The sequence below is a fragment of the Elephas maximus genome, chromosome 27 (genome assembly GCF_024166365.1).
Source record: "Elephas maximus indicus isolate mEleMax1 chromosome 27, mEleMax1 primary haplotype, whole genome shotgun sequence".
Taxonomy (NCBI): domain Eukaryota; kingdom Metazoa; phylum Chordata; class Mammalia; order Proboscidea; family Elephantidae; genus Elephas; species Elephas maximus.
In genome coordinates, this window is record NC_064845.1 from 380,002 (window position 1) to 405,270 (window position 25,269).

Below are 25,269 nucleotides of genomic sequence, written 5' to 3' on the forward strand. Positions count from 1 at the left end.
TCTCACGCCATTGCCCAAACCCACTGCCGTCAAGTCAATTCCAACTCATAGCGACCCCACAGGACAGAATAGAGCTGCCCCATAGGGTTTCCAAGGCTGTAAATTTTTACGGAAGCAGACTGCCACATCTTTCTCCCATGGAGTGGCTAGTGGGCTCAAACTGCAGACCTTTCAGTTAGTAGCCGAGCACTTTAACCGCTGCACCACCAGGGCTCCTTCTCACGGGGTTCGTGCACTTTAAACCTGACCATGCAAGTCATCCCTTGTTATTTTTCTTTTTAAAACTGTCCATTTATGGCCCCAGATGACCTTCAAAATCATTTTATGAAATTAGGATTAAAAATTAAAATGGATTTTTATTGATTGAGAAATTTATCAGCTAATTTGGGGAAGAGCTGCCATCTTTACAATATCAGGTTTTCTCACAAAGGAAGTGGGAAAAAACAGGTAGAAATTTATACAAACTTAACAGATCACCTAAAAATAACACTCAATATTTTACTGCATAAAAACAAGTACATAGAGGAAAAACAATATGAATAAAGTTAAATATACAACTCTCTAAAATATAAAATAACACAAAGCTTATAAAAAACAATTCACCAAATACCATTGTCTAAAACATGTTTAATAAAGTATTCCACTTCACTGGTTACCAGAGCTCTATTTATAATAATAGTTGCAATTTTTCATCTCATAAGATCCTGGGAACACAGGAACTCATACGTACTACTGGGGGAATACGGATATATACCGATAAGTGTAAATGTTTAGGCGGAAATCTGGCAGAAATTATCAGATGCGCCTAAACGTTGACTCAGTCGTTTCATCTCAGAATTTTCTTCAATGAATTGGAAACATGTGCAAAGATGTACAAGAAAATTCATCTTAGTGTTTATTATAGAAAAATATTGGAAATAAACTAAAAGTCTAAAAGTAGGATTAAATTATGTACAACCATACAATGAAATGTTGTTGTTAGGTGCCATCGAGACGGTTGACTCATAGCAACCCCATGTACAACAGAACAAAGCACTGCCCAGTCCTGTGCCATCCTCACAATTGTTCTGCTTCAGCCCCTTGCTGTAGCCACTGTGTCAATCCATCTCACTTTAGAGTCTTCCTTTTTTCACTGACCCTCTTCTTTACCAAGCATGATGTCCTTCTCCAAGGACTGATCCGTGTCCAAGTCTTGCCAACCTTACTTCTAAGGAGTATTCTAGCTGTACTTTTTCCAAGACAGATTTGTTTGTTCTTTTGGCAGTCCACGGTATATTTGATATTCTTCACCAACACCGTGATTCAAAGGCATAAATTTTTCTTTGATCTTCCGTATTCACTGTCCAGCTTTCATATGCACATGAGGCAACTGAAAACATCATGGCCTGGGTCAGGCCCTCCTTAGTCTTTAAAGTGACAACTTTGCTTTTCAACACTTTAAAGAGGTCTTTTGTAGCAGATTTGCCCAATGAAATGCATCATTTGATTTCTTGACTGCTGCTTCTATGGGTGTTGATTGTGGATCCAACTAAAATGAAATCCTTGACAACTTCAATATTTTCTCCATTTATCATGATGTTGCTTATTGGTCCAGTTGTGAGGATTTGTGTTTTCTTTATGCTGAGGTGTAATTCATACTGAAGGCTGTAGTCTTTGATCTTCATCAGTAAGTGCCTCAAGTCTTCTTCACCTTCAGCAAGCAAGGCTGTCATCTGCGTAACGCAGATTGTTAATAAGTCTTCCTCCAAACCTGATGCCCCATTCTTCTTCATATAGCTCAGCTTCTCAGATTATTTGCTCAGCATATAGATTGAATAAGAATGGTGAAAAGATACAACCCTGATGCACACCTTTCCTGACTTTAAATCACACAGTATCCCCTTGTTCTGTTTGAAAGACTGCCTCTTGATTCATGAACAGGTTCCCTCGTGAGCACAATTAAATGTTCTGGAATTCCCGTTCTTCACAATGTTATCCATAATTTGTTATGATCCACACAGCTGAATGCCTTTACATAGTCAATAAAATACAGGTGAACGCCTTCTGGTATTCTCTGCTTTCAGCCAGGATCCATCTGACATCAGCAATGATACCCCTGGTTCCACATCCTCTTCTGAATTCAGCTTGAATTTCTGGCAGTTCCTTGCTGATGTACTGCTGCAACCACTTTTGAATGATCTTCAGGAAAATTTTACTTGAGTGTGATATTAATTACATTGATAATTTCCATGTTTGGTTGGATCACTTTCTATGCAATAGGCATAAATATGGATCTCTTTCAGTCAGCTGGCCAGGTAGCTCTCTTCCGAGCTTCTTCGCATACAGGAGTGAGCACTTCCAGTGCTGCATCCATTTGTTGAAACATCTCAATTGGTGTTCCGTCAATTCCTGGAGCCTTGTTTTTTTACCAGTGTCTTCAGTGCAGCTTGGGCTTCTTCCTTCAGTACCATCAGTTATTGATCATATGCTACCTCCTGAAATGACATCTTTTTGGTACAGTGGTTCTTTGTATTCCTTCCATCTTCTTTTGATGCTTCCCGAGTTGTTCACTATTTTGCCCACAGAATCCTTCAGTATTGCAACTTGAGGCTTGAACTTTTTCTTCAGTTCTTTCAGCTTGAGAAATGCTGAGCATGTTCTTTCCTTTTGGTATTCTAACTCCAGGTCTTTGCACACGTCCTTGTAACACCTTACTTTGTCTTCTTGAGCCGCCCTTTGAAATCTTCTGTTCAGCTCTTTTACTTCATCATTTCTTCCTTTAGCTACTCTACATTCCAGAGAAAGTTTCAGAGTCTCTTCTGACATCTGTTTTGGTCTCTTCTTTCTTTCCTGTCTTTTCAATGACCTCTTGCTTTCTTCAAGTATGATGTCCTTGATATTATTCCACAACTAGCCTGGTCTTCGGTCATTTAGTGTTCAAGTTGAAGCTGAAGAAAATTAGAAAAAGTCCATGAGAGCCAAAGTACAACTCTGAGTATATCCCACCTGAATTTAGAGACCATCTCAAGAAAAGATTTGATGCACTGAGCACTAATGACAGAAGACCAGATGAATTGTGGAATGATGTCAAGGACAATGAAATATTATGTATACATAAAAATGTATTAAAAGACATTTATTACACACTAACAAGGGAATCAAAGGAAAAACACAGTGTGTAGTTCACATAAAGCATGTGTTAATACAAGGATGTGATAACAACACCATTAATAACAGACCCAAACTGGAAAATATGCAAATATTCATCAACAGAAGAATAGATAAATTGTGGCGTAGTCACACACTGGAATACTAAACAGCAATAAGCGTGGATAAAATACAATTACATATAATAGGACAGGTAAAATTCACAAATACCATGTTGAGCAAAATAAGTCAGACACAATATGTACATACCGTATGGTAGAAGGGGCTGGGCTGGTGGGGGGAAATCCCTGGGTACTGGGGAATGCTGTTTCCTGATCTGGGTGCTAGTTACACAGATGTGCTCAGCTTGTGAAAGTTCGCTGAGCTGTACACTTATGATTTGTGCACTTTAAGTGTGATATAGTTCAACAGAAAATACAGCATGAATCATATCCTGTGTAAACAGATCTTGAAATGATCTTTTGGACGAAGCACGTGGCGCCATTTATCTTCAGTTTGTCATTCAAGCATAGCAGACCATACAATTATCCCCATACAAAATGGCCAATACCAGTCCATTTCAGCTCACTTCTGCCTAGATACCAACCTTTATGCATTCCATTTCATTTTTTACCACTTACCAATTTTCCTAAATTCACACCGAATGCTCTCCACGTTCTGATGATTAATGCATGCTTGCAACCGTTTCTTCTCATTTTGAGTCGTGCCACATCGGCAAATGAAGGTCCCAAAATCTTGACTCCGTCCATATCTTTAAGGTCGACTCTACTTTGAGGAGGTAGCTCTTTCTGAGCTGGCATGAGTGCCTTCAAACCCCAGGGGCTTATCTTCCAGCACTATATCAGACAGTGTTCTGCTGCTCTTCATAAGGTTTTCACTGGCCAGTTTTTTTTTTTTTCCAGAAGTAGACCGCCGGGTCCTTCTTCCTCGTCTGTCTTGGTCTGGAAGCTCCGCTGAAACCTGTCTACTGTGGGTGAGCCTGCTGGCATCACAGCAACAGGCAAGCCACCATAGAACAACAAACTGACAGATGAGTGGTATAACATGTCAGTGATAGGATAATATCCATACACCTACAAGGAAGACCAGTTAATACGACTATTATTCAGATTAAAGCACCACCAGGAAGGCCATAGATGAAGAAATTGAAGATTTTTACCAACTTCTGGTGTCTGGAATTGAACAAATATGCAATCAAGATACACTGATAATTACTGGTGATTGGAATGCTAAAGGTGGAAACAAAGACGAAGGATCAGTAGTTGGAAAATACGGCCTTGGAAACAGAAACAACCCTGGAGATCACCTGATAGAATTTTACTAGACCAAGGACTTATTCACTGCAAATACCTTTTTCAACAACATAAATGGTGACTATACACGTGCATCTTGCCAGATGGAATACACAGGAATCGTATCGACCACATCTGTGGAAAGAAACGATGGAAAAGTTCAATATCATCAGTCAGAAAAAGGACAGGGGTCAACTGCGGAACAGATCATCAATTGCTCATAAGCAAGTTCAAGCTGAAGCTGAGGAGGATTTAAATGAGTCCATGAAAGCCAAAGTACGACTCTGAGTAGATACCACCTGAATCCAGAGACCATCTCAAGAACAGATTTGATGCAGTGAACACTAAAGACCAAAGACCAGGGGAGTTATAGTGTGATATTGAGAACTTCATACATGAAGAAAGCAAAAGGTCATTGAAAAGACAGGAAAGAAAGAAAAGACCAAAATGGATGTCAGAAGAGACTATGAAACTTGCTCTGAAACACAGAGTAGCTAAAGCGAATGGAAGAATGATGAAGTGAAAGCTAAACAGAAGATTTCAAAGACAAAGAAAGGTATTATAAGGACATGTGCAAAGACCTGCAGTTAGAAAAAAAAAAGACAAGAACACTCGGCATTTCTCAGGCTGAAAGAACTCAAGAAAAAATTCAAGTCTAAAATTGCAATATTGAAGGATTCTACGGGCAAAATATTGAACAATGTTGGAAGCATCAAAAGAAAATGGAAGGAATACGGAGTCTCTGTACCAAAAAGACTTGGTAAACAGGAGGTAGCATATGATTGAGAACTGAAGGTACTGAAGGGTGAAGCCCAAGCTGCACTGAAGGCACTGGTGAAAAACAAGGCTCCAGGAATTGACAAAACGCCAGCTGAGACGTTTCAACAAAAGGATACGACACTGCGAGCAGTTGCTCATCTAGGCCAAGAAGTCTGGAAGACAGTTCCCTGACCACCCCCGGAAGGGATTCGTATTTGTGCCCATTCCAAAGAACAATGATTGTCTTGGTCATCTAGTGCTGCTGTAACAGAAATACCACGAGCAGATGGCTTTAAAAAAGAGAAATTTTTCTCTCAGTCTAGTTGGCTAAAAGTTCAAATTCAGGGCGTCAGCTCCGCGGGAAGGCCTTTCCTCTCTGTCAGCTCTGGAAGAAGGTCCTTCTTGTCAACCCTTCTGGCTAAGAGCTTCTCCAAGCAGGGACCCTGGGTCCAAAGGACATGCTCTGCTCCCAGGGCTTCTTCCTTGGTGGTATGAGGGCCCCCTCTCTCTCTGCTTGCTTCTCTCCTTTATATCTCAAAGATCTCATTAATATAACTGCCACTAATCCATTTTGTTATATCATAGTGATAGGATTTACAACAAAGGGAAATCTCATCAATGACAAAACGGCAGACAATGATACAATATTGGGAATCATGACCTAGTCAAGTTGACAGATATTTTGGGGGGACACAATTCAATCTATGACAGTGATCCAACAGAATACAGAAATTATCGAATTCATATCATTAATATCACATGCAAGAAAATTTTGCTGAAGACAATTCAAAAACAGCTGCCAGCAGTACACTGACAGAGAACTGCCAGAAATTCAAGCCGGATTCAGACGAGGACGTGGAACGAGAGATACCATCGCTGATGTCAGATGGATCCTGGCTGAGAGCAGACAACACCAAAAAGATGTTTATCTGTACTTTATTGACTATGCAAAGGCATTTGACTGTGTGGAGCATAACAAACTAAGGGTAACATTGCAAAGAATGGGAATTCCAGAACACTTAACTGTGCTCATGAGGTACCTGTACCTAGACCAAGAGGCAGTCGTTCAAACAGAAAAAGGGGATACTGCATGGTTTAAAATTAGGAAAGGTGTGTGTGGGGGTTGTATCCTTTCAACATACCTATTCAATCTGTATGCTGAGCAAATAATCCAAGAAACTGGACTATATGAAGAACAACAAAGCATCAAGATAGAAGATTTGTTAACAATCTGCAATATGAAGATGGCACAGCCTTGCCTGCTGAAACACTACAGCCTTCAGTATGAATTACACCTCAACATAAAGAAAACACAAATCCTCACAACTGGACCAATACGCGACATCATCATAAATGGAGAAAAGACTGACACTGTCAAGGATTTCATTTTACTTGGATCCACAATCAACACCCATGGATGCAGCAATCAAGAAATCAAACAATGCATTGCACTGGGCAAATCTGCTGCAAGAGACCTCTTTAAAGTGTTAAAAACACAGATGTCACACTTTGAGGGCTAATGGGCACCTGACCCAAGCCATTGCATTTTCAATTGTTTCCTGTTCATGTGAAAGCTGGACGATGAATAAGGAAGACCAAAGAAGAACTGATGTATTTGAATCATTGTGGTGATAAAGAATACTCAATATACCATGGACTGCCAGAAGAACGAACAAATCTGTCTTGGAAGAAGGACAGCTGGAATGCTCCTTGGAAGCAAGGATGGTGAGACTTCATCTCATATACTTTGGACATATTATTAGGAGGGACCAGTCCCAGGAGAAGGACATCATGCTTGGTGAAGCAGAGGGTCAGATAAAAAGAGGGAGACCCTGAAGAGATGGGCTGACACAGTGGCTGCATCAGTGGGCTCGAACAGCAATGATTGTGAGGATGGCACGGGACTGGGCGGTGTTTCACTCTGTTGTACACAGAGGATCACTACGAGTCGGAACCTACACGATGGCACCTAACAACAATAACGTAAATAGATAAGATACAAACGTACTGAAAGATAATCACAAAAAAATGTATATATATGGTTATCTTTGTGTAATAAAACTTCACAGGATGTGACTTCTTTAGGTTGGTATTTGCGTACATTTTTCCTCCCTTCTACAACAAACATTATTTGAATAATTAAGGAATAAAAAATTATCGAGGTTATGTATAAAGGCATTTATCTTGGCATTGTTGAAAGCAAGTTGTTTAAGTAAATGTCTAACGAATGCGCGTTGATTAAATACGCTGATACATCTTTAAGACAGGATGCTACAGTGCTATAAAACAATGATGTTATTATCGACAGTTCAAAACAAACGAGTGAAAACTACAGATTAAAAAATATACAAAATTATCTCCATTTTTCACTTTTCTCAAAATGTGTGTGGTTCACATTGAAAAAAAAAAAATCATATGCCAATTGCCCACCCTGATCATCCCTAGGTGGTAGGATTCCTTGTAATTTTAAATTATTATTTTTTGCTTATTTATGTTTTCTGGTTTTCCCACAGTGAGAATGCATTATTTACTTATAAATAAAATAAAAAGAAATTTTATTTTGAATACTAATAAATGCTGGCAATAATTGTTAACAAGAAGAACTGAAGATTATAACACAATAAATGGTCTTGGCATTTCAACAGAGAACCACAATAGGTCATTGAAAGAGAAGCCTAATTATAACACATTACAGGAAGCCACCTACAAACTGGTCACTACTGAATTACACTTGATTTTGCATCGATTTATAGCTGCAGCTACCATAAAACAGGAAGAGTTACAATACAAGCTGCTAAAAATCCCTGTTTTATGCCCAAGGGCTTGAAATACTGCCTAATGGATATCCTATCTTTATTAGTATCAACTGGTATACAAAGTAGTATCAACTCAGCTTCCTATTATGTTCCCCAGAACCAAAGAATATTTGTATTTCCAGACGTTGACATTTTTCAAAAATTTGGGGATGAGCAAAGGATAATTTGAGATTCAGTGTAATGAACGCAAAGATGGGTAAGGTCTTCCAATCTGAATAGGTCAAGGAACCCAACACATTCAGCCTGAGGCCATCTGTAAAACTCAATCATTTGGAGAACAGGAAACCCAGGTATAAAAGAATTTTGGTTTTGTTTGTTTTTTAATTTATGAAGCCTCACAACACTTAAGACTAAATTGTGCTTGATTCCACGTGTTTGGTCACGTTTTGTTATATCAGCTGAGGCAGGAACCAAAACAAACTTACCACACTCAGCTCTCCAGAAGCCTCTCAAAACACAAAGGGGAAAGGGTCCAATTTGCAGGTTTGCGCTAAGACACAAGCGGCGGCAGCGCGCTCACCTCATTTATTTACGTGAGAGGCATTTAACTGCAAGTGCTAGAGAAAAGCTATCCTTGTCCTCCGCCCTAACAGGCTAAGCAGGAGGCAGGGTATGACAAAGCGGTGGTTGCTTGAGAGCGATCTGTTCATGAGTCACTTTTCTTCTATTTTCCAAGTTCTCGGTAACATGATTACATTAATTCTACAATTTAAAAAGTCATGCTTGAAGCTATTTAAATTACCACTCTTCACATATGATTATTCCACTTTCAGGTCATGTTACAATTTACTTCTCTAACTTAACAGAAGAAAAAATTCATACTCTTTGAAGCATTCTGCTCACCAGCAAGTGCCAGGCTAAATTACATAAAATCTAAATTTCTAGCAATGCACTTATGTAAGATGCTTATTCAGTCCCATACTCAGTCTACAACTAAACTTACATGTGCTTATCTCCTTGGGCCCTTGTTTTAGGGACCAGCAACTCTGGCCACCTAATCCCCAAGATGGCCTCATTCTCCTTCCTCTCACACCCCCAGGCGATCGGCCCTCCGTTACTAAGAGATTCCACCTCCAACTGCGTCTGCCATTCCCACCCTCACCAGCCCACTATCTCTGCCAGGTATCAGGCTATCTCCAGGTTTCACCTGGGCTGGGCAAGGGCGTACCTAGTTTCCTTGTATTCTGAATCCTTACCCTACAATCACCACTCACTGAGCCAGGGTAATGATCTCTATCAAGTGGGCTACAGATCTAAATTTTTTTTTAAAATACTAAAAATATTATAATAGTTTTTATTAATATTTGTATAGATTTAGGGAGCCTTGTAAGGGAAACTTCTAGAGGAAGATAAAAACCCATTGCCATTGAGTTGATTCCAACTCATAGCAAGCCCACAGGACAGAGTAGAACTGCCCCATAAGGCTCCCACGGCTGTCATCTTTATGGAAGCAGACTGTCACATCTTTCCCCCGCAGAGCGGCTGGTGGGTCTGAGCCACTGATCTTTCCAGTTAACAGGCCAGCGGTTTCACCACTGCGCCACCAGTGTTCAAAGGAGGATAGGAAATCCATAAATGCAAAGAGAGGTGTATTTGTCTATATAGAAATTTAAAATGGTATAACTAATGACATCATAAAGTAAAAAGTCAGACATTATACATAAGATCAAAAGGATAAAATAGAAAAGGTATGTGTAACTTGTAAGAGGAAACCCTGGTAGCATAGTGGTTAAAAGGTACTGCTGCTAGCCAAAAGGTCAGCAGTTCAAATCCACCAGCTGCTCCTTAGAAACCCTATGGGGCAGTTCTACTCTGTCCTATAGGGCTGGTATGAGTCGGAATTGACTCGACGGCAACAGGTTTGGTTTTTTTGGTTTAACTTGTAAGAAAAATGGCTCATAGTCACGATATTCAAAGGAACCTCTATAAAATGATAAGACAATGACAATTAAAAATTGAAAAAGTGTATAAGGAAGGTGCTTAACCTCATCAATGGTCAGGTTTAATTAACTATTTATTGTTCTCCCCTTGAATTAGCAAAATACAGTAAGACTGGTAACTCCACTGAGGATGTGAGGAAATCAGCCTTCATCCATTGCTAGTGGGAAGACGAACAGATATAACTGTTGGAAAAGTAGACTGCAATTTTTTTTAATGAAATACCTTTGATGCAGCAATACCAATTTTGGAGAGTGATCTTTGAAAAATCAAAGCACCTTAGTGTAAAGGTGTGTGTAAATCAATGTTTACTGCAACACTGTTTATAGCTGCAAAAACCTGGAAATAATCTGAAAGTCTACCAGCAGGTGTGGTTGAATAAAATGTGTTACACCCATGCCCTGTAACAGTAAGTGGCTATTTATTGTAAAAAACGAGTTAGATCTATTTTCACTAATTACAGAGAGATGTTCAAATACATAGAGAAAACAATAAAAATAACTGCTGAGTAATGTGAATACCACAAACGTTTTACACAATAAAACCTATACATGTGAGTTTATACAATAAAACCTATACTTGACATATACGTGCCTTTGCATATATTTTTATAAAAACAGAGAACTATGTTAATACAAACATACCAAATGTTAATAGTGGATATCCCAAGAAGACAGTCTCGAGCTGGTCAAGACAAGATGATGAAAATTTTCTTCATGCCACTCTGCATTGACTTGTTAAAAGAAATGCCTATTATTGGGCTTTTTGCAGCTTAAAAAAAAACCTAGGTTGATTTCTAGCTTGAACTTGGTGGTATGAAGTCACTCCGGAAATCTGGAAATCATCCAAATAGCAATAAGAAAAATGAAAAAAAAATGCAAATTTCATTTCTGGCTAACTCAGGAGGCAATTAAAGCCACAGAGCCCAAATAGAAGTGAAACGTCATTTAAGACAGGGGAAGAGGAGCGGGAGGAAGAGGAGAGAAGAGGGTCGCAGGGGGAATTTCTGCAGCAGCAGGGCAGGCCTCAGCGAGCACCAGTAAGATCGTTCTTCTCAAAGGCCAGAGGCCACCTGAGCTTCTAGCCTCAGCGGGAAACGGTGGGTATGAGGGTAGACCAGCTATCTAAATGAGCTCGTATAGACCTAAAGGTTTCTTTTTTTAAAACAAACAAAAAGGCAACAATTTATAATGAATCACACAGAGAGATGATATGTTTACAGAAGCAGTCAGCATTTTTCTGCAGCAGAGGAAAAGGCAAGCATTTCATTAAAGAAAACCTTCCTTTCTCCATTGTCTTTGATGAAATAAATGCCAATCATAAGAAAAATTCCAGCTAGCCAGACCACTCCTCCAACTCCCATGACCCTTCTTCAGATAGGTATTCAGGAAAAAACTCAACTCTTAATGATGAGTAATAAAAAAGAAAGAAACTAGGCTTAAACAGCATAACAGAAGATAAAAAATTAAATGAGCAAGAAAGGCAAACGGCAGGTAAAGATCTCTTATTATAAGACAATGAAGCAAGTCAGGTGGCCAAATATTTTCTAAGGAAATAAAATTTCAATAATATAATGACATCCATGATACAAGAAACAAAGGAAAATTCAAAGCAATAAGAAATGATAAAATATGAGTTGGTAGAGTTCAGCAAAGGACTGGAACAAAAAATAACCATTGTAGGAATTATGACAAAAAAGGCATAAAAGGGAGCCAAAAAAACTACCGGAACAAAGTAAGAGACATGGGGGACAGATACGACCAAAAGAACAAAATGAAATGGACATAAAAAAGTTAAAAACACTGAGGAGAAGATTACAGATATGGAGGAAAAATAGAGGGGACTCCAAAAGAAAGAAATGGAAACACTAGAATAAGTAAACAATTCATTAAAAAAATTTGAGACTACATTGTGTCCTAAGGAAAACTGATTTAAAAAAAAAAAAAATTTTTTTTCTTTATGAATGAAAGCAATGAGCAACATACCTATACCTCACACCAAAAGAATTCCAAAACGGAATCAATAACTTCAAGTGAAGCCATAAAGGTAATACGAGGAAAACACAAGATGATTCTTTTATAATCGCAGAGTAGGTAAATATGACACAAAATTAAGAAACCGTTAAAAACACTCCACCCAAAATCCAGTAAAAACACTAGATAACATAAAATTTTAAATGCCTGCATAACTTCAGTAAAACCACTATATGGAAAGTCAAAAGAAAAATGGGGAAAAACCATTTTTCATAACAAAACAAAAAGATAATTTCCACCAATATAATAACAACTTCAACGAATGAATTTAAAAAGAGAGAGAAAGAGCAACAAACCTAACAGAAATGGGTACAGAGAGGAAAAAAAGGCAAGGGATATGAAGTTCTCAAAAAGAAATATAAAGGCACACACACAAAAAGATGTGTTGGTAAATGCTATGTTATATACAATCTTGCAACAACAACCAAAATACGTGTGTGTGTATATATGTATACACACACACATAGAGTAAAACCTTCGAAAGCTAGAACCTGTGTAAGGCGGAAACCTGCCAGGGAAGGAAAACGCCAATATTTTCCACTAATAGAGAGTGACAGAAAAGTGGTAAGACTGCGCCTTGTCAAAAGTGGAAGACTTTCGAGGCCTGGAAAAACAAGTTAGCCCCATCAAGGTCTGGCTCTCACAGGCTTCTCTGTATGTAATAAAACAAATAAGGGTCACAGTTACAGAAACTGATACTTCTTAGACATAACCAGTTACCTCACAGGATGTATTCTCTTGGTTTAAAGACTTAGGGTCATAGTCTCACAGGAAAACTCGGTCAACTGATATAATATAGTTTATAAAGTTTATGTCCTACATCCTAGTCTGGTGAGTAGTGTCTGGGGTTTTAAAAGCTTGTGAGCGGCCATCTAAGCTACAACTATTGGTCTCTACTGGTCTGGAGCAAAAGAAAAAAGAAGGAAACCCAAGGCTCACAGAAGGAAATCAGTACACGGGACTGACTGTCTACATGAACCATGGCCTCCGCTTCCCTGAGACGAGAAGAACTAGATGGTGCCCTGCTACCAGTACTGTAAATACTGATCAGGATGACAATACATGGGTCCCGAGAAAAAGAGGGAATAATGTAGAACAGAATATCGAATTTTCAAAAAATCCAGACTTACTGGGCCCACTGAGCAGGGATGGATTACCCAATAAGCAAGGTACACATGGGCTTACTTACTAACCTGCAATGCAATGTCACCTGTTTTTCACAGATTAGTAACACAATTAAGTCCATGCATACCTTGCTTACTGGTTAATCCGCCCCGCCACTGAGACAGGAGGAATCCTAAGACTACTGCCCTGAGACATTGTTTTTAAGCCTTGAATCAAAACTATCCCCTCAAGCCACCTTTAGCTAAATAGCAGGTTAGTTCATAAAGTGATGACTATCACCCGAGTACTGCGCTTTTTTAAAAAACCACCTGTATGAGACCAAAAGGCCAACAAATGCTCTAGAGGATAGATGAGAAGGCTGAGGGACTAGGTTAATGGGAATGGAACATGGAGATTGGTGATAATGTGAAGAACGTAACCCATGTCTCTGAACGACGTGCAGAAACTGAACAGGAACCCGTTTTGCTGTGTACACTTCCACCAAAAATACAATATTTATAAAAAATAAACATAAATGACTCATAGACCTATCCCAACATATGAAAAGAGAAATGCACATTAGAAAAACACTTTTTCACCTATCAAATTTGCAAAGATTCAAATCTTAGTACCATATCGTGCCAATAAGTCTGTGAGTGAATGAGATATCACTGTTACAGCTGTAAATTTAAACCACCTTGTGGAGGGTGAAGTCCCTGGGTGGTGGAAAGGCTAACACTCCTTTAGCTGCTAACTGAAAGGTTAGATGTTCCAGTCTACCCAGAGGCACCTCAAAAGAAATGCCTGGAGATCTCCTCCTGAAAAATCAGCCAGTGAAAACCCTACGGATACAATGGTCCAATCTTCAACTGATCACGCAGATGGCACAGGACCGGACAGAGCTTAGTTCCATTGTGCACAGGGTCACCATGAGTCGGGGACCAACTCGATGGCAGCTACAGCGACAGAGAGGATTCGTGTTTATTTCTGTCAGGTGCCTGTAGCACCAGCAAGCTGGGACTGCTTTATCAATTTCAGGGACTGAAACAATTCGCAGCTGAGCTGCAGTCTCTGCACAGGCCTTCTGCATCTGGTTCACCCTCCTAAGGTGGAACCTTCTGGGATCTCAAGCGAGGAGGTTTCAGTGGGGCCCCTCCTCTTGTCAGCCTCTGGCCTCTAATTCCGTCTCTCTAGTCTCAAGAGAGAGCCTTGGTGCTGCAGAGGTTAAGTGGTAGGAAATGTCCGCAGTTTGAACCCACCAGCCATTCCAAGGGGGAAAAGGCCTGGCAAACTGCTCCCGTAAAGATTACAGCCTAGGAAACCTATAGGCCACTTCTTCTATCCTATAGGGTCACTATGAGTTGGAATTGACTTGAGGGCACTCAACAACAGCCTCGAAGGACTGTCAAAAGTGTTGTTCAGCTCCACAAATTGTCAGGTGTCCCAGGGAAAAGAAGGCCCCAAATGCTGGGCTCACCTGCCTGGGCCACTGTTCCCCACAGGTTCTGGCCCACTGATTCTTCACTATTTTGTTAGGTTTCTAATACCTTTAAGCAGATGTGTTTTATTGTTTTTTTCCCACATATTTTATTCAGCTTTTCTTGTTGCCCTCACTGGGAATGTAAGTCCCGATTGTCTGGTCTACCATTAACAGACATGCTCTTCAATGATCATGAACGGAAAAAAACAATTATACAATTATGGTGCCTGGACTGCCTGACCTTGTATTCCTGATTCAAACTACATAATAGGAAACATTTACACCACAATTATGAGAAGCCAGGAACTGTTTTAAGTGCTTTGATAAATTTATTCCTCACAACATTAACAAGTGGGTACCATTATTATTCCCACTTTACAGATAAAAAAAGTGAGGCAAAGAGAAAGTAAATAACTTCCCCAAGGTCACCCACATTGTCACCGGCTCCAGAGTCTGTGCCCCACCCTGTCTCTCCTAGTTCAAATTACTCAGAATCATATTAATTAACTAGCCATAAATAATGCATAATTTAATTCTAGCATAAGAACAGAAAAATTAGAATAATATTTAAAATAACTGTAAATGTCCTTTTGGAGCCCCTGGTCTCTGGTTTGATATCTACCATATTAAGTGTATCTTGCAACCTATCTTAAAACTAGTCATAGGCTTTAATGTGTCCACCTGGGCCCGCGCTTTCAAAGTAGACCAAAGCCAGACCTACTATAGGCTTTTATGGTCACAAAAAGGAAGGACACTTCTGGAGAGCATCAGATCTGCTCTGAGCATCTAAACTGAAACTGGGGCCACAGGGAGAAAGACTAACATGCAAAATGCCAATCATTTCCACCTCTGTGAAATGGAAATGCTTCTAACTGGGCACAAACCCAGGAGCTTTCAAAATCTAAAGAACTTCAATGCATCACTCATGATGTGACGCTCACTGAAAAAGAGCTAATGAGAACCAAGAAGAATGTTCAGTTACTATGTTCAATATTTATAAATTAAAAAAAAAAAACCACTGCCATCGAGTTGATTCCAACACATAGCAACCCTACAAGACAGAGTAGAACTGCTCCATAGGGTTTCCAAGGAGCACCTGGTAAATTCGAACTGCTGACATTTTGGTTAGCAGCCTGAACTCTTAACCAGTGTGCCCCAAACCTACTGCTGTCGAGTCGATTCTGACTCATAGTGACCCTGTAGACATTATAAAATACCAGGGATTAAATTTAATAAGAATGCATCTAGCCAAAACACATACCGGGCTGAGAACATTCATATTCTATGCTGTCTCCCGACACTCTACTAAAACGACAAAAAAGGACCTTAAAAGAAGATGTAAAGAAAATACAAGAAAGGAGATGACACACACGAGAGACGTCAATGGGATTTGGGGAGATGGGAAGTGCATGGATAAGAAAATCCAGGCTCACAGAGGGAAACGGCAGCATGAAGAATGCTGATTTGTTCCACAGACTTGAAAAGGTTAAAAAAAAAAAAAATCAGAGGGCACCAAACACCTTCGAAAATGCGGTGGGCCGGGGGGGTGGGCGGCTGACTGCAGAAGAAGGGCAGCTTTCTCTCATACTGAGCTACAGACACTCTGGATTTGGAGACTCTAGGCATAGCTGATGGTATGAGGTAAAACCAAAAAAAAAAAAAACCCATTGCCACTGAGATGATTCCAACTCGTAGTGACCCTGTAGGACACAGCAGAACTGCCCCATAGAGTTTCCAAGGAGCGCCTGGTAGATCCGAACCGCCAGCATTTTGGTTAGCAGCTGTAGCTCTTAACCACTACACCACCAGGGTTTCCAGTATGAGGTAAAGCCACACTAAAAACAGGAAGATTCATTAAAAATCTACATAAAGAACATTGAGGCCTCTGGTCCACTTTACTTGGTTCTAGCCTTGTTCCTGAGAAGGACGTTAGAAGACTCCTCTTCAGGGAAACTGATGTGCTCACACGGAGAGCCCTGAGGTACTAACTTTGGAGATTCCCCCAACTGGGCACCTGCAGGGAAACAGCTCAGGTGAAGCCTGTCAGTAAGCAAAGACCCCCACACATATGGACCTTCCAGTCGGCATTCTACTGCTTTCTCTTAAATATGAGTAAACAGCTCAGGATGACCATATATTTGAGAAAACTTCCAACAGAAAAGATAAGGAGCAAAACTAACAAAAATAGTAACTCAGAAGAAACACACTTAGTCATCTAGTGCTGCTGTAACAGAAATACTATAAGCAGATGGCTTTAACAAACACAAGTTTATTTTCTCACAGTCTAGTAGGCTAGAAGTCCAAATTCAGGGCATCAGCTCCAGGGGAAGGCTTTCCCTGTCAGCTCTGGAGGAAGGTCCTTGTCATCAATCTTCCCCTGGACTATGGGCTTCTCCGTGCAGGAACCCTGGGTACAAAGGACATACTCTGCTTCCGGCACTGCTTTCTTGGAGGTATGAGGTCCCTCTCTCTGCTTGCTTCCCTTTCCTTTTATCTCTTGTGAGATAAAAGGTGGTGCAGGCCACACCCCAGGGAAGCTCCCTTTACACTGGATCAGGGCTGTGACCTTAGTAAGGGTGTCACAACCCCACCCTAACCTCTTTAACATAAATTAAAATCACAGTGGAGGACAACCACGCAATACTGGGAAACAGGGCCTAATCAAATTGACACATATTTTGGGGGGACACAATTCAATCCATGACACAGATATAATGCTCAGAGCTGAAAAAAAACAAAACAAAACACTATAATATCTTCCAAGATGGGAAGAGATACTGATTTAATCCATGGGGAAAAAAAAAAGATACTAAATTAAAAATAAACACTTGGTAAATAAGAATAAACTTAATGGGAAAATCTGATGGCAAAAATCAAAGCAAGTTGTTGTTGTTAGATGTTGTCAAGTCAGTTCCAACTCACAGCGACCCCATGTACAACAGAATGAAACACTGCCTGGTCCTGTACCATCCTCACAATTGTTGCCATGTTCGAGCCCATCACTGCAGCCACTGTGTCAATCCATCTCATTGAAGGTCTTCTTCTCTTTCACTGGCCCTCACTTTACCAAGCCTAATGTCCTTCTCCAGGGACTGATCTCTCCTAATAGCGTGCCCAAAGTATGTGAGATGTAGTCTCGCCATCCTTGCTTTTAAGGAGCATTCTGGCTGTACTTCTTCCAAGACAGATTTGTTCATTCTTTTGGCAGTCTGTGTTATATTCAATACTCTTTGCCAACACAATTCAAAAGCGTCAATTCTTCTTCTGTCTTCCCTATTCATTGTCCAGCTTTCACATGCACATGAGGCAACTGAAAACACCATGGCTTGGGTCAGGTTTACCTTGGTCTTCAAGGTGACATTTTTGCTTTTCAGCACTTTAAAGAGGACTTTTGCAGCAGATTTGCCCAATGCGATGCATCTATTGACTTCTTGACTGCTGCTTCCATGGGTGTTGATTGTGGATCCGAGTAAAATGAAATCCTTGACAACTTCAATCTCTTCTCCACTTATCATGATGTGGCTTAGTGGTCCAGTTGTGAGAATTTCTGTTTTCTTTACATTGGAGTGTAATCCATACTGAAGGCTGTGGTCTTTGATTTTCATCTCTAAGTGTTTCAAGTCCTCTTCACTTTCAGCAAGCAAGGTTGTGTCATCTGCATAATGCAGGTTGTTAATGAGTCTTCCTCCAATCCTGATGCCCTGTTCTTCTTCATATAGTCTGGCTTCTCAGATTATTTGCTCAGCATACACACTGAATAGGTATGGTGAAAGGACACAACCCGAAGCCCATGCTTCCTGACTTTAATTCACGCGGTATCTCCTTGTTCTGTTCGAATGACTGCCTCTTGATCTATGTATAGGTTAGAAGCTTAGAAGATAAAATTGAGGCAATTTCCCAGAAAGCAGAAGAGATATAAAGTTGAAAAGAAAGAAAATTAGAGGCAATACAAAAGGAGATAACAGAGAAAATAGAGAATAAATGATCAAAAGCTTTTGCAAAAAAATATCTGAGGGGTATTCATTTTCAGATTAAAAGGACACACTGAGTATCCAAAATAATGAATGAAAAATGACCTACATCAAGATACTGTTGTTGTTGTTGTTAGGTGCCATCGAGTCAAATTCAACTGATAGGAACCCTATGTACAACAGAATGAAACACTGCACCATCCTCATAACCATAGCTATGCTTGAACCCACTGCTGCAGCAACTGTGTCAATCCATCTCATTGAGGGTCTTCCCAACTTATGTTAAGAGAAAGTATTACCTTGATACCAAAACCAGACAAAGACATCACAAGGAAAGGAAACTGCAAAACAATATCCCTTATGACTATAGACATAAAAATCATTAACAAAATATTAGTAACAAATCCAGCAACATATAAAAATAATTATATACAGTATAAGAAAGTGTGATTTATCCCAAATATGCAGTTGGTTGAACATGTGAATATCAATCAATATAAAACAGCATATTAATGGAATAAAGTGGAAAAAAACACATGATCATCTCAAAAGACACAGAGAATGCATTTGACAAAATCAAATACCCTTTCATGATAAAAATACTCAACAAACTACAAATAGATAGGAACCTCCTCAATCTGATTAAGGCCATCTACAAAAAACCCATAGCTAACATCATACTAAATGGTAAAAGACTGGATGTTTTTCCCAAATATCAGGAACAGGACAAGATTTTGTCACTCTCACCACTTTTATTTAGCAGTGTGCTAGAGGCTCTAACCAGGACAATCTGTCAAGAAAATGAAATAAAAGGTGCCAAGATTGGAGAAGACAAAGTAAAACTAATTCTTTTCACTGAAAATAGGATCTCATATATAGAAAACCCTACGAAATACAAACACATGAATTACTAGAACTAATTAACGACTTCAGCAAGGTCACAGGATACAAGATCAATATACACAAATCAATTGTATTTCTATACACTTGCAATGAACAATCCAAACATGAAATTAAGAAAAGAATTCCATCTGCATTACCATCAAAATAAGCAAAACAGGAATAAATTTAGTAAAAGAAGTTCAAGACTTGTACACTGAAAACTACAAAACATCACTGAATAAAACTAAAGAAGACCTAAATAAATAGACCGACATCCCATGTTCATGGATCAGAAGACTTAATATGGCAATATCAACACGATCTACATATTCAATGTAATCTCTATCAAAACCCCAGTCCTTTTTAAAGAAATTGACAAGCTGATCCTAGAATTCATACGGATATGCAAGGAACCAAGAATAGCCAAAACAATCTTGAAAAAGAACAATTTCTGACTCACTCTTCATAATTTCAAAACCTATTACAAAGCTATAGTAATAAAAATGGTGGTACTGGCATAAGGATAGAAATGTAGATCAATTATAAAACAAAATATAATGAAATTGGGGGTGCAGAAATAAATTCTTACATTTAGGATCAACTGATTTTCAACATGGATGTCAAGGTCGTTCAATACAAGAAAGTACACATAAGATTCAACAAATAGAGCTGGGATAAGTGGATATTCACATGCAAAAGAATATAGTTGGGTCTCTATCTCACACCATATACCAAAATTAACTGAAAATGGATCATAGATTTAAATATAAAGCTAAAATTATAAAATTTTAAAAGCGGAGTAAATTTTTGTGACCTTGAGTTTGGCAATGGTTTCTTAGACATGACCCCAAAATTTCAAGTGACAAAAGAAAAAATAAATTGGAATTCATCAAAATAAAAAATGTTGTACTTCAAAGGACATCATCAAGGAAATTAAGACAACCCACAGAATGGGAAAAATACTTGAAAATCATGTATCTGGTAAGGGACTTGTATCCAGAACGATAACGTGGGTCAACCTTGAAAACATTAAGTGAAAGAAGCCAGACACAATAGGTCACATGTTGTATGATTCTATTTACATAGAATGTCCAGAATATGCAAATCTGTAGAGAAAGTAGAGTGGCAGTTATGAGCGGCTGGGGATAAGAGAAAATGGGGAGTAACTGCCAATGGGTAGAAGTTTCTTTTTGGGGGTGATAAAATGTTCTGAAATTAGACAGAAATGGTGTAAAACTCTGTGACTATACTATAAACCACTGAATTGTACACTTTAATAGGTGATCTTTATGCCTTTTGAATTTTATCTCAATAAAGCTGTTATTAAAACATTTTTTTTAATTCAATAGGAGTATCTATATAAAGACCTAAAGACATCTGTGTAAAAACTCTCAAGCAAACTCAGAGAGCCCTACATCTCAGAAGCTCAGTCCCTTATTCAACAAAACCAAGAAGGGCACCTGGTAGGTGTGACGAGAGAGAAGGAAAACCTGATGGAAGCTACACCCAGCAGCCTCAGGGGATGGCCTCAGAAATTCTCCTTTGGAAACCCTTGGTATGAGAAGACCCCCACAAAAAGCCAGCTAGAGTGTTCTTTTAAAGGACGTGTAGGATCCAAGAAGTGCCTGGCATAAGACACCACGGTTACAGGTCTCTCACCTGTTACCTGGCCCAGTACTTGAACAGAAGAACAGGGTCATTGCTTTCTACCCCCCACTCTCAGGCACTGTCCCTACGACTGCCCCCAGCCAGCAGCGCACAGGGCCCAAGAGGGTAGGCTATGTCATGGCTCCAGGCCTTATAGCCAGGGTCCCTCCTCGCCTTAGAGTGTTCCCCTGACCTAAACACACACCTGCTCAGAGAGAGAGAGCCCTCTACTTCTTTGTGAGGGAAGTCTCACCTCAGGTCAAGTCCTCACTTTGAAGAGCCCTCCAACCCCGACCACTCCTTCCTCCTTTGTGGCCCCACCAGGAAAACTAAGAACCTTGTATATGTAATTCTAGCAGAGCACCTGAATCACTTCCTTCATTTTATTGTTTCAAATATCCATCTCCTGAAATATTCAGTCCTCAGAACTTTGTTCAATGCCTAGCTCATAGTAGGTCGTGACTAAATGGCTGATTTCTAAATGAGTGAAAAAATGAACAAAGAGTTCCCTTCTGGCTCCAGGAGCGCTCTGGTCCATGACAGACTGTCCCCAGACACACTCTGCAGACCAGCATTCCACCAGGGATCACTGCACTGCACAGGACCTGACCAACTCCAAGCCCAGCTGTGTAGAAAACCCACTGTGTCCTACAGTCTGAACACCATCACCCTCGTACCACCAGGCACCAGCTCCCACAGGCCCTGTGACCTCCATCTGAACCCCCATCTGACCCCTCCCTGAGACCCCATAGAGGCTCCAAGCTCATGCAGTTAGGCAAAACTTCCTCCCCCATTAAACAGAAGTGACGCTATTATTTTATTTCTGGCAAAGAAGAACAGGTCTGGAAGTTGAAAACTGGTGGGGTGATCTCATTATCTTATCCTTACGGGATGTGATTAAATTTTCTACCTATTAGATCCTGGAGGAGCCCCCTTCAGAAGTGAGGACGGTGAAGGGAGACCTGCTCCTGTGGTGTCTGCTGGCAGCGTTTGGTTTCAGACAGCATTAGACAAGCACCCCGCACAGCCTGGGGACAAAGTGGCTGCAGTTAGCGAGAGTATGGAGGTGGAGAGCTGTGACTTCCCTCAGTGACAACCACGGTTTGAACCAGCAGTTCTCAATCAGGGGCTAAGCTGCCACCCAGGGGACACCTGGCCACATCTGGAGACATTTTTGATTGGGAGTATCCTAGTGGCACCCAATGGGTAGGGCTAGAGATGCTGCAAGACACCCTACAAGGCACAGGACAGCCCCTCAACAAAGAATCATGTGCTCCAAGATGTCGACAGTGCTGAGGCTGAGAAACACTGACTCAAACAGAAAGGCTTACAAACCATGTGGGACTCTGCTCTGTGTCTCTCCAGCACCAACAGACACCCCAGCAGAGGACACGTGGGGTTCACTGCTGCCACTACACAGCGAGGGCAAGGACTAGGGTCACTGCAGACTCTGCACACACACACATCACACACGTATACACACATCTCACATGCATACATACACATACAGAGGGAGGACAAGGGCTAGGGTCACTGCAGACTCTGCACACACACACATCACACACATATACACATCTCACGTGCATACATACATATACAGAGGGAGGGCAAGGGTCACTGCAGATTCTGCACACACACACAGCACACACACATACACACATCACACATAAGCACGTCACACACACAGCACACATACACACGGAGGGCAAGGACTAGGGTCACTGCAGACTCTGCACACACACACATCACACACATATACACACATCTCACATGCATACATACACATACAGAGGGAGGGCAAGGGTCACTGCAGATTCTGCACACACACATCACACACGCATACACATCACACATACACACATCACGCACCACACATACAGGGAGGACAAGGGCTAGGGTCACTGTAGACTCTGCACATGCATGTTACACACAACACACGCACATCACATAGAAAACATACACATCACACACAGCACACACATACACAGCACACATACACGTCACCCATACACACGTCACATATGCAACAGACACATTACACACACATCACACAGCACACACACAGCTCGCGCACAGCACACAACACACAGCACACAACGCACAGCACACACACAGCTCACGCACAGCACACGCACAGCTCACGCACAGCACACGCACAGCACACGCACAGCTCACGCACAGCACGCACAGCTCGCAGCACACAGCTCGCAGCACACTGCTCGCAGCACACTGCTCGCAGCACACTGCTCGCAGCACACTGCTCGCAGCACACAGCACGCACACAGCTCACACGCAGCACACACGCAGCTCACAGCACACACAGCTTGCAGCACATGGCATGCACACGGCACGCACAAGCTCACACACAGCACACGCACAGTGCCCATGCACAGCACGCACGCACACAGACAGCACAGACAGCACACAGACAGCAGACAGCACACACACGCATCACACAGCACGGCACACACAGCACGCACACAGCACGCACACAGCACACACACACACAGAGCACACGTTAAAAAAAAGAAAAGAGCACACATTACTGGTGAATAAATGGCCTGGTTTATAAACCCTGATTTCATTTCTCTGGCTTTACCCCCAAAGACTGGCTTTACAGGAAACTAAAAAGCCCAGGGTCTATATTAGAGCCTAGCACCTTTCCCTGTGGTCTGGGCACTGGAGCCATGCTGAAATTCTCTGCCTTTGTTTCTGGACCCTGTGGGCACAGTGAAGTCCCTCCGTGAAGCTCCCCTGCCTTTTGATTTCTTCTTTGTCTGTCTCCTATGCTTGGGATGTTTCACTGTTGATCCGCTGCCCAGAGGGCCACTAACGGACACTATAAAAATGCAGCTCTTCAGCCCACTGAGAGCTTCCCCTTTAGTCTCAGCAGGGTAACGATGGTTTTGTTTCACTGGGTAAAGGCCGGGTACATTTCTTCTGTCTGTAATAAAAGTGCTGGGGCATCAATACAGGAGCTGGCAGAGGGCTGCTTTTGGAACAAGATCATGTAATTATACTAGCGAACGTAAGACCGCGAAGAGATCTACATTAAAACCTCCCTAATTCAGACTTCACCAGTTCCGGATTTGTGATCAAACATGGGAGGCTAAAATCTGCCATTGTGTTTGTTCTCAAAATAAAGGGAATAAGACAACTAATAGTAGGTGAGAAAAGGAGAAGATTGACACCCAAAGACAGCAAATTATTAGCAGGTACCTCCAGAAGTATCCCTTTACATGTAACCACCACCATTAAAGCGTAAGCAAACAACAGCTGCAGAGCCTGGGCTTTTAATATGCAAACCTCAGAGGGTCCTCCTGGATTCAGGGACACTGGTGCTTACTTACCCAGGATGCAAGTGAGTCCTGTTCGTTGACATTGTCACTGAGTAGAGCCCAGGACAGCTGGTGATAAGGGACCATAAGGCACAGCATAGGAAGGGCTGCCTGAGGGCACATGGCCGGCGCTAGGGGAGGCGGGAGGAGGGCAGGGGCCAGAGATGGGAGGCTTCCTGGGGGAGCAGCAGCACTGCAGGTGACAGGCAGAGGGAAGAACACATGGGAAAGTGTGCCTTAACCCGTTGTTGCCTTGTTGCCGTGGAGCTGATTCCAACTCATAGCAGTCCTATAGGACAGAGTAGAACTGCCCCGTAGTCATAGCAGCCCTATAGGACAGAGTAGAACTGCCCCGTAGTCATAGCAGCCCTATAGGACAGAGTAGAACTGCCCCATAGGATTTCCAAGGAGCAGCTGGTGGAATCGAACCCAACCTTCTGGCTAGCAGCCAAGCTCTCAAAGAAACACAAGTGAAGGTGATCCCTGGAGAACTGCTCATCACAATGCAGTGTGTCTGCTGCACAGTGGGGAGGGAGCACGTTAAGCCAAGTTAAAGGGCTTGGGCTTCATCCTGAGCCCCTGGGAGCCACTGCAGGGCTTTCAACAGGACATCTAAGACTCTGCAGTGATGGAAGAGCTGAGAAAATGACTCAAACCTCCCTCCTCCTGGAAAATGGTCTAAGTTCAACTCCCCAAAGGGGTGCTGCATCTCTCCCTGCTCTGTCCCAAGATGCACGGGAAGGCTTTACTGCTCGCAAGGCGAGGCACTGAAGGACAAGGTGGCCAGCCCATGTGGAGTCTCTCTGGCTGCTCTGCCACAGGGGTTGAGGGGCTGGTGTCTGGACCCCCACGTATGAAAGAC

At 41.4% G+C, this 25,269-nt stretch overlaps 1 protein-coding gene across 11 annotated transcripts in view; it reads right to left on the bottom strand.

Annotated features, from left to right (window-relative positions):
• Positions 1-25,269, bottom strand: part of MYRIP (myosin VIIA and Rab interacting protein) — a 372,549-nt gene that overhangs the window by 306,459 nt on the left and 40,821 nt on the right. The window contains exon 2 of one of the 11 annotated variants that reach the window (XM_049870914.1): positions 3,768-4,574. The exons of the other annotated variants lie outside the window; for them this stretch is intronic. The gene's annotated coding sequence lies outside the window, so the exon portion shown is untranslated. The remainder of the gene's footprint in view (positions 1-3,767; positions 4,575-25,269) is intronic. 11 annotated transcript variants of the gene reach the window in all.